Source organism: Lygodium microphyllum, chromosome 5, assembly GCF_053477565.2.
Source record: "Lygodium microphyllum isolate KBCC chromosome 5, Lygodium_microphyllum_v1.1.10, whole genome shotgun sequence".
In the NCBI taxonomy this organism is placed as follows: domain Eukaryota; kingdom Viridiplantae; phylum Streptophyta; class Polypodiopsida; order Schizaeales; family Lygodiaceae; genus Lygodium; species Lygodium microphyllum.
Window position 1 is genome coordinate 133,029,938 of NC_141139.1, and position 8,915 is coordinate 133,038,852.

Sequence of the window (8,915 nt, forward strand, 5' to 3'; positions counted from 1 at the left end):
AGGAAATAATTTCAGACATGCGTGACGTGCATTTACCGCGCTTTGCAAAATACGTTATCGACGTTGCCCACACACAACATGTGACTTGTTGATGGTAAAAGTTCAATTGTAAGTCCTCTTAGAATGTGGATGGCCAGAATTCTTGTACGTCCGACGGTAGCGCTTCCGAAGGCAGCTGTATCCTAGAACTCAGTTTCGAGTTTCATGATTGTAAGGCCCGACTGGTCAGTCTAGCCTTCCAAAAATTCTCCACGCGCCCCGTGAAGGGACGGACGTGGAGGGGGTTTGGAAATAGTTTTCAACCAGCAATTGACGCGTCTCGGTATACCCTCACTAACTACGTCATTGCCCCAAGCGCAAAGATAATTGTATCAGCCAGCAGCTCACACTTTATAAATCCTATTCTTCGTCGATGCGCATAGCTTTGCTTATGGGATGTTCTTTGCGTGCGTCCTCCACCGCAGATTGGCGATTGGTTCCCCGACGCAGGGATCGTGTATCTCTATTGCTGTGTTTGGAGGCGAGGTATTGCTATGGCCTTGCAATATCTACTTCCCTTGGATTGATTACCCATGCCTTCATAAAGGGGTTGAAAATAGCAAGTTAAGGAAAGTTTATTGCAATCAAAGCCACCGGTTTGCCTCATAGAGATGATTTCACTCAATCTTCATAAAGGAGTTGAAAATAGCAAGTTAGGGGAGGTTCATTGTAATCAAAGCCACCAATATGCCTCGTCAGAGATGATTTCACTCAACCTTGCCCGACTTGGGATGGATAGATTTGCATTGTTCCCTAGCTCGATAAGTGGAATAGTTGTTGTCATCAACAAGTGCCACTATATATACCATCTTGACAAGCTCTATAAATATTGCTGCACTGGTGACTTGTGAGTCACAACATGAAACACCTTTAGAAACTCCCCTCAAGTAGATTACAAAATCATCGTCATGCACATCCCAACTTGCTTTGATTTCCCTTGTATCACTCTGAAATTCGTGCATATGTGGCTACATGATAATCTAGCAACGTAAGTAGCTTAATGCTTCAAACTGCCCTCACAGTCCTTGGTTGGAATACAAAAAGCTTTGCATACTATTCTTGATGGCCTTCACCCAAACAAGTGGATGGAGGACCATAAGCTGTGTTTGCGAGAACAAGAGAAAGGGCCAATATATTATATGCATTATAACAAACACATATAGCGCTTGATGATTCCATCATCCGAAACTCTTTGGAGTGTAGCTCATAACCCGTGAAGGGCCAATAGATTATGTGCATTACGATGATTCCATCATCTAGAACTCTTTGGACTATAGGTCATAACCCGTGAGGGACGCATGGCAATCACCTAAGCCATCCTAAGATTACACACAATGAACCATAACCATACTAGGAAACTACAAGATAATGTCAAAACGTTAGCAACGAGCTCTATATAAATCAACCTAGATGGGCAAGCCTTAGGGAGCCTTCACTTATCATACCATTTTGGAAGTCGATGTGATCAAGTTTTGATAGAGGAAATCTACTAAACATAAGTGTGGCACTATCTCCCTCCTTACTTCAACAGCCAATATAATCACCCCATCTAGCTATTTGGCAAGATTCATAATCGCTATTGCATGCCATTATCATCCAGAGGGCTAAAAGGATTGCTTGCATCAACACCCCCTCTTGGACATGAAGGTATCAGATGTGCCTATATATGGTTGCTCCAACATGATCAAGGCAATGCACTGCTCACTATGTCCCCATTCCTAAGAGCATGTATGCCATTTCTACCACACAAGCATTGGCCTCTATCACTAACTATGTTACTAGAAATCATGGAAACCACTTGCATATGTGTAGGTGTAGCATGCGGGTTCAATGCAAGGGATTTCCAAATCCCTTTTTGCACATTTGTTACATACGATGCCGTTTAATCATAGGTTGAATGAACATGTTCGTGTTTTACTCAAATAAATTAACAAATACACCATTTTTGGCCTTGAATGAGAGGTTTAACATAGTTAGCAAGGAGGTTGAGATTATATCTTTTCCATCCTCCTTGGGGAGTTCCTTCCAAAGACTAGTCCAACAAGTGCATCATGTTCAATCCTTGGCCTTCCGGTTGATCTATAAGGGCAATCTCTTGCATGTTATACCATACAACCTCCTTCCATTTACACAAGCATGAGGGAAGAAGTAACACTCTCTTTGCACCTTCTAGGCAATGTTGTATAGATACAAAGCATCATCATAAATTGGCACATGTGTGATCTTTTTTATAAACCTTTGAGAAGAATGTATGTAATTTTTGCCTAATTTGAAAACCCTTAGATTGTTGGAAGGAATTGTTTAGGCTTTGATTGAAAATACCTAAAATCAACAAAGGTAAAGAGGGGCAACCTAGCTCACAAAAGGAGAAGCTTAAAAACTAGCAAGCAAAAGAAGAAGGACTAACAAGAGCCTACACTGACAAGGAGAATTAACATCTCTCTTTTTTTTTCGTAAAAGGTAATTGTATTAATTACGAAAAAAAATACAAGATTACTGGATTACAAGATTACAAGATACATGATGACACAAAGCCATCATGTGAAGAGGTTTTCTCTTTCTTTCTCTTTGTCTTTTTTCTGAATACAAGATACACGAGGGCCCTAGGCCAACGTGTGGGGAAGCCCCGTAGTAATGTACTGAAAAGGTTACACCAATCATGGCAACGACCCAGAGGCAATTGCCATATGCCACGGATGCAAATCCTCCCGAGGGAGCAAGTCGGAGTGTCGGATGAGATCTAGCTGCCAATGCAAGAGCCCTTTAAGCCTGGCAATATGTCGCGGTACATTAGAGGCCGAATCAAAGAGAAAAGCATTGCGGGTGGTCCAAATGTGCCAACATCCCCAATATCTAAAAAAGTGAAATAAGATCTTCTCATGCGACTGTGGCAGTGCAGAATACTTCGGGCGCACAAAAACCCAGTCGAAAGGAGTTAGGGAGGACCCCACCACCGCGCGCCAAATGTGCGACAAGAGTGACCAGATATTCTTGGCGAGCGGGCAAGAGAGAAAACGATGTCGAGCCGATTCCGCCGGTGTGGTACAGAAGAAACAATTGCCATTCGAGATGCGATGCTTGGCAAGGGCCGAGGCCAGAGGAAGACCACCAATCATGACCCGCCAAAGAAAAACCTTGCATTTGAAAGGTGTCTTATTTAGCCAGCCCTCCATCAGCGTTTTCTGCCACCATGACAGCGATTTCCGCAGTCCCCAAACAGTATTAGCTTTCTCTCCCAGCCATTGGTGATCTTGAACAAGAAGATGATACACCTGATTAGTAGAGGCCTTTTCCAGATTCAGGCGGCCTGCAAGGTCCCAATCCTGCCAAGGGCGATCCACAGGGAAAGGGTTGCCTACCCTGAAGCTCCGACGAAAGCTGGTCCCATAAATCACGGTATCCACGCGGGATCTTGAAGAGTCGCCGAGCAGTCCGAAACGATACGAGGACATTGCGAGTGGCAAGGGTAGCATCCGCAACCGACGTCACACCTAAACGGGCCATGCGATTAAATCTTGGTCTGAGCTGATGTTTATCTTCCCATGAAAGGAGTCTCGATACTGCCAACAATTCCAGCTGAAAGGAATTAGTCTGCAAGCGGTCCCCTACTGGGTGCCAACGGGCCTTTTGGAGCACCACTTTCCAAGAGCCGACCAAGTGCAGTAACAAAGAGGAAGAGGGACTGGAAACACGAGAGTCAGCATTAAGGACATGCCACCAGGAGGTCCGAAGCCATGTGTTGCCATGGCGGAGGCCGCTGTCCTCAAGAAAATAACGGGCTATGATGGTCCATGGGTGATGATCCACACACATGGCACGGAAAAGGGACCAACGGAGAGCTAACATATGAGTGTGTGCATCCAAAATAGCTCCACCACCCATGCGCTTAGGGGTACATGCATGTGACCATGAAATCCACGAAATGCCGGCCTGCAGTGAATCCTTCTTCCACAGCATGAAACGGATGGGACGAGTGAGGGCCTTCAAAGTAGTAGGCGTCCATGGCAACAAAGGCAGGAAATACGTTAGCATTGGTAGCATGATTGTTTGGGCCACTTTGAGGCGGACATGGAATGGCCACGCTTGCGACTTCCAGTACATAAACTTCGCCGCTAGTTTTTGTGAAATCCACTCCAGCAGGTCTTTTGGCTGTACATCCACCCCCAATGGGTATCCAAGATGCCTGACAATGGAGCCACGGGAAACCACCTGTCCTTGCCAGCCTAGGGACTGTAAATCAGTCTCCGTACAACTGAGAATGGCTGACTTAAGGGCATTGATGCGAAGCCCAGAGGCCTGACCAAAGAGTGTCCAAACATCTAATGCCCTTCGAATGTTGTCCCTGTCCGCCTGCAAAATCATAAAGGTGTCATCAGCCAAAGATTGGCTAACGAAGTGTTGACCCAACGGAAGAGACAGCCCGGCCAGCTGAGCAAAGGCTGCCATGGAGGATAACATTGAAAGGACCGGGTGAGTCGCCAGGGCAAAGAAGAGAGGGCTCAAAGGACAACCCTGTCTGACCGAGCGTGCAAGGACAAATGGCTCTGTAACCCCACCATTAAGCATAACTCTGGAGGAAGCCTCAGCACTAATGGTGTAGATCAATCGGGACATTCGGTTACCAAAGCCCATAGCCGACATGAGGTCTCCAATGAAAGACCAGTCCACATAATCAAACGCCTTTTCCAAGTCCAATTGAATCAATACCACTTCCTGACCGGAGTGCCGCGCATAATCAATAGCCATTTGCACATTTAAGATATTATGCAGAATGTTGCGGCCCTTAATGAAACCATATTGGAGAGGATGCACAATAGCTGGAAGGTGCTTGTGAAGCCGATTCGCCAGCACTTTGGAGTAGATTTTATACATGGAGCCCATCAAAGAGATTGGTCTCCAATGTTGCAACTTTGACGGCGAAGGGACCTTTGGAATTAGTTTGATAAGGCCTTCTTTCCATGAGGAGGGCATGACCCCCGTTTCCCACACCTGTTGAAACATGGCCACCAATGGCTTCACCAACTGCGTGGCGGAGGTCTGAAAGAATTCATTAGTGAGGCCATCCCAGCCAGGACTTTTATCCTTCGGCAGATGCAACAAGACGTCCATAACCTCTTCCTCGCAAATATCCGTCTCCAACGTGGCTTGCATATCAACTGGAACCTGCTGGTGGACCAGATGATAGAAGACCGAGCGGGCCTGCGTAACCTGGCTAGAAGGCGAGGAAGAAGAACCAAGAAGTTGCATAAAATAGTTTATGCACATAGTGACAATGGTCTGCGGATCCGTGACCATGCGACCTTCCGAATCCTGGAGTCTGGTCATATTTTCGCGAGCCGGAGACGCATGCAAGGCGCGAAAGAACTTATGAGACTGGCAGGCGCTATCTTGCAATGTGTCCGTCAAGTTGTGTAGCTTGGCCTGTTGATAAGATTTCAACTGAAACACTTGAATAAGATGGGCCAACCGCCTCTCCAGAGACAGCAGAAAATCATCATCAGGGGAATCCAGAAGCAAGGAACGGACTAGAGCCAGTAAGTCTTCTGTTGCATGTCGACGTCGGCGGCAAAGCGAGGCATGATGGATCCCATACTGGCGAGCAACCCGCTGCACATTAGAGAGCAGCCGTGCAAATGAAGGCAAGCCCTCAGAGGCGAAGTCCAATAAGAACCTCTCAATCAGCTGCTACATATAGCCCTGGAAAATTGAATGCTTCAAATAAGAGGAGTTGAAACGTAAAGGGAGCCTATCCAGCAATTGCACAAAAGGTGCAATAGAATGTGCCCGCATCTCAAGCTGGAGGGGGAAATGATCCGACAACGCATATTGCTGCAAGACCTTCATTTCCAGCATCTCGGGAAGAAAATCATCGCCCTGCATGATATACATTCTGTCCAGTCGCGACCAGGTAGTTGCATATTGTGTGGAATGAAAAGTAAACCCTGAAAAAGAAGGGTGAAGCCATGACCAAAGATCTTGCTTGAGTACGTGCAAAGCAAAGGAACTCCACACCCGGCTTTCCGGTGTATCCATTACCGAATGCCCTGAAGTGGACTGAGAAGAGTCAACACACATATTGAAATCTCCCATCAAAAACCCCCTTCGACCGAGTGACATGGAGCCCTGCAAAGTGGACCAAAGATCCCGTCGGGATGCGGGATCATTCGGAGCATAGAGGCCCAACAGCCAGAAAATCTCTCCTTCAAATAAGACTTCGATCACCAGAAAGCGGCCCTGCACATCATTTTTGACAAGGACAGGCTGATATTTCTCATGGACAATCATCAGCACGCCCGAATAGTGCGTAGCAGGGGTTCCTGCATAAAATAGACGGAATCCATGACAATCCATCACTTTTCCTGCTTCACCGTGACTTTTGTGCTCAACTGCACACAATACATCCCACTGGTTCTCATGCAAGACGGTCCACATGGCATGTTGCTTATGGGGAGAGCAAATGCCTCGCACATTCCACGTGGCTATCTTCATGTATCCTCAAAGAAGAAAGTCAGGAATGAGGCGCCTGCTGCCTCGATTTCACCTTTTCCGCGAGAGCATCCAGGACACCCTCATCCAGAAAATCAGCCAATACTGCAAAAGAATTCTGGTGACCTGCTTTGGAGGTAGAAGGGAAATCCACTGCCTTGGGAGAGGGGCGGGGATAACGCCGATCCCAGGGTGTAATAACATTCCCTTTGGCATCGAACGCCAGCTTGGCAGGTGGGCCTTTGGGGCCGTCGGTATAGGCTCTCCTTGGAGACTGATTACGGGGGGCAGACGGGGCCGTAGGACGCGCAGCCTGCTGTGAAGTGGCCATTTCTTTCCGGCGCGTATACGTGCGCACGGAATCCTGGGAAGCGGGAGGCCCAGGATCCGCCAGGCCTGCATCCAACTTTTTACCTTTTTTGGGACGTGCCTCAATCCAGTCAGTGCGACGGGAATCCTCACTCAGGACCTGTTGTTTACCTTTATCCATGACATGAGGAGACTGAAGGGCTTCCTGGGGCGTGGCATCAAGCACCATGTCGTCCTTGGGCAGCACAACCTGCGCATCCTCCGAAGACGATTGCTTTTCAGGGCATTCGGCCATGAAATGCCCCAATTTACCACATGAAAAGCAGTGGCCCGCAAAGTTGCCCCATTTTAAGCGAAAATACAAAGGATGCATGCCCGAACAATTGAGGCGAAGCCACGCGGGCCTTTTCCTGGCCGTGTCCCATAGCATGCATAAACGGTTGCGGTTCATCGCCCTGAGGCTTGGGGGAACCAGCACTGTTTCCACAACTGCCATCGCATCCTTCAACATGGGCCAATAGACCGCCGGACAGTTTTCCACCTCCACCCAGACCGGGCATTCGCGTTGAAGCAGACGCTGGAAGTCGGCCATGGGGCGCCATGGCACAACATGGACCAAGCGGCGATCAAAGAATAGCGGCAACTTGGACAGGAGATCAGCGCGATGCGTTTCCGATTTCAGCAGGACCTCATAAAAGCCGTGAGGTCCAAGGAAGATCTCCTCAATAGACTCCCCTTGCAATAGATGGTGCAACCACTGGCGAATATGCGAAATCACTGGGATCCTGCCAGTGAAGAAAAGTACAACTGCACGGTCATAGAACACCGAGAAGGATCGCAAGACTGATTTGGGGTCCACCGTGGCTTCCAGCACATCATCCGTGCCCGCAACAGAAAAAGATTCGGTATTATGCTGGACATAATCGCCGAGCAGAGTATTGGCGAAGTCCAGCAAATGCTCCCAGTCAATTTCCTACGAATCCACAGGATCCGAGGCCACTTGCGCATAGGAGCGGTCCGGAGGACTCATTGGCTCATCAGGCGTATGCTTGGAGCGTTTGCCGGCAGGCGGCAGTTCAGAACTCGGCGGCAACTCCTCCGTGCATGGCACCATATCTTCCGGCTCCTCTGCATCGGAATCAGGGCCAAGGGCTGCCATCGTCCGGTCAAGAAAATCCAAGTCCAGGCCAGCCATACTGCTAACTTCACACGCGGTGTCAAGGGCTCAGGCACAGGCGGTGCAGAGTTGCAGGGCGCTGCAGGTACCGGTGACGGGCAGCGTTGGACAGGTAGGGCAGACGTCAGGCGTGAGGCGGGCAGACGTCAGGCATCAGACGTCAGACGTCAGGTGCAGCAGGTAGAGGCAACGGGGAGCGTTCGACAGGCGTGGCGGACGTCAGCGTCTGACAAAGGCGGGCAGACGCTAGGTGTGGATGAAGGCGAGGGCAGGTACAGATGTCGTGGCAAGCGTGACAGGCGCAGGTAAGACAGGCGACGGCTGCTGCGACAGGCATACGCAGGACAGGTGCAGACGGGCGCAGGGACAAAACGGGCGCAGCGACGAACGACAGGTTCAGCGTCTGGCAGCTGGCGTGGGGGAAGAAGATCCATAGACGACACGATCGACGCCGCGCTCTTCCGCGTCTTCAGCCATGGAAAGAGGTTGGTGACGGAGCAGGACGAGAAATGTTAGGGTTCAGAGATGGCGGACTGTCAAGACCTGGCGAGCCCGTTGACTCTCGGCAGCATCACCTGTCTCACATTCTCTCTCTCTCTCTCTCTCTCTCTCTCAATTAGCATCTCTCTCTCTCTCTCTCTCTCTCTCTCTCTCTCTCTCTCTCTCTGTGACTCTGATGAGTCCTCATCCTCTAGCTCTCAAGCTCTTTACCTCTCCAATCTCTCAAGATATCAATCTCTACACCTCAACTTTCAAGCTCACTACTCCCAACTTCTCTACCTTCTCTATCCTCACCTTTCTACCTCTACCCTAGGTCCTAATGTCTCTACACTCTACTTTTTTCCTCTCTACACTCTTCTCTACCCTCTCTTACTCTACCCTCTCTTACTTCTACTTTGATCAA

At 48.8% G+C, this 8,915-nt stretch overlaps 1 non-coding gene across 1 annotated transcript; it reads right to left on the bottom strand.

The window, feature by feature from the left end:
* Positions 1 to 220: 220 nt before the first annotated feature.
* LOC148036426 (U4 spliceosomal RNA) lies at positions 221 to 364 on the bottom strand. The gene has a single exon (XR_015691052.1). It is a non-coding gene; the product is annotated as a U4 spliceosomal RNA (small nuclear RNA).
* Positions 365 to 8,915: the final 8,551 nt, after the last annotated feature.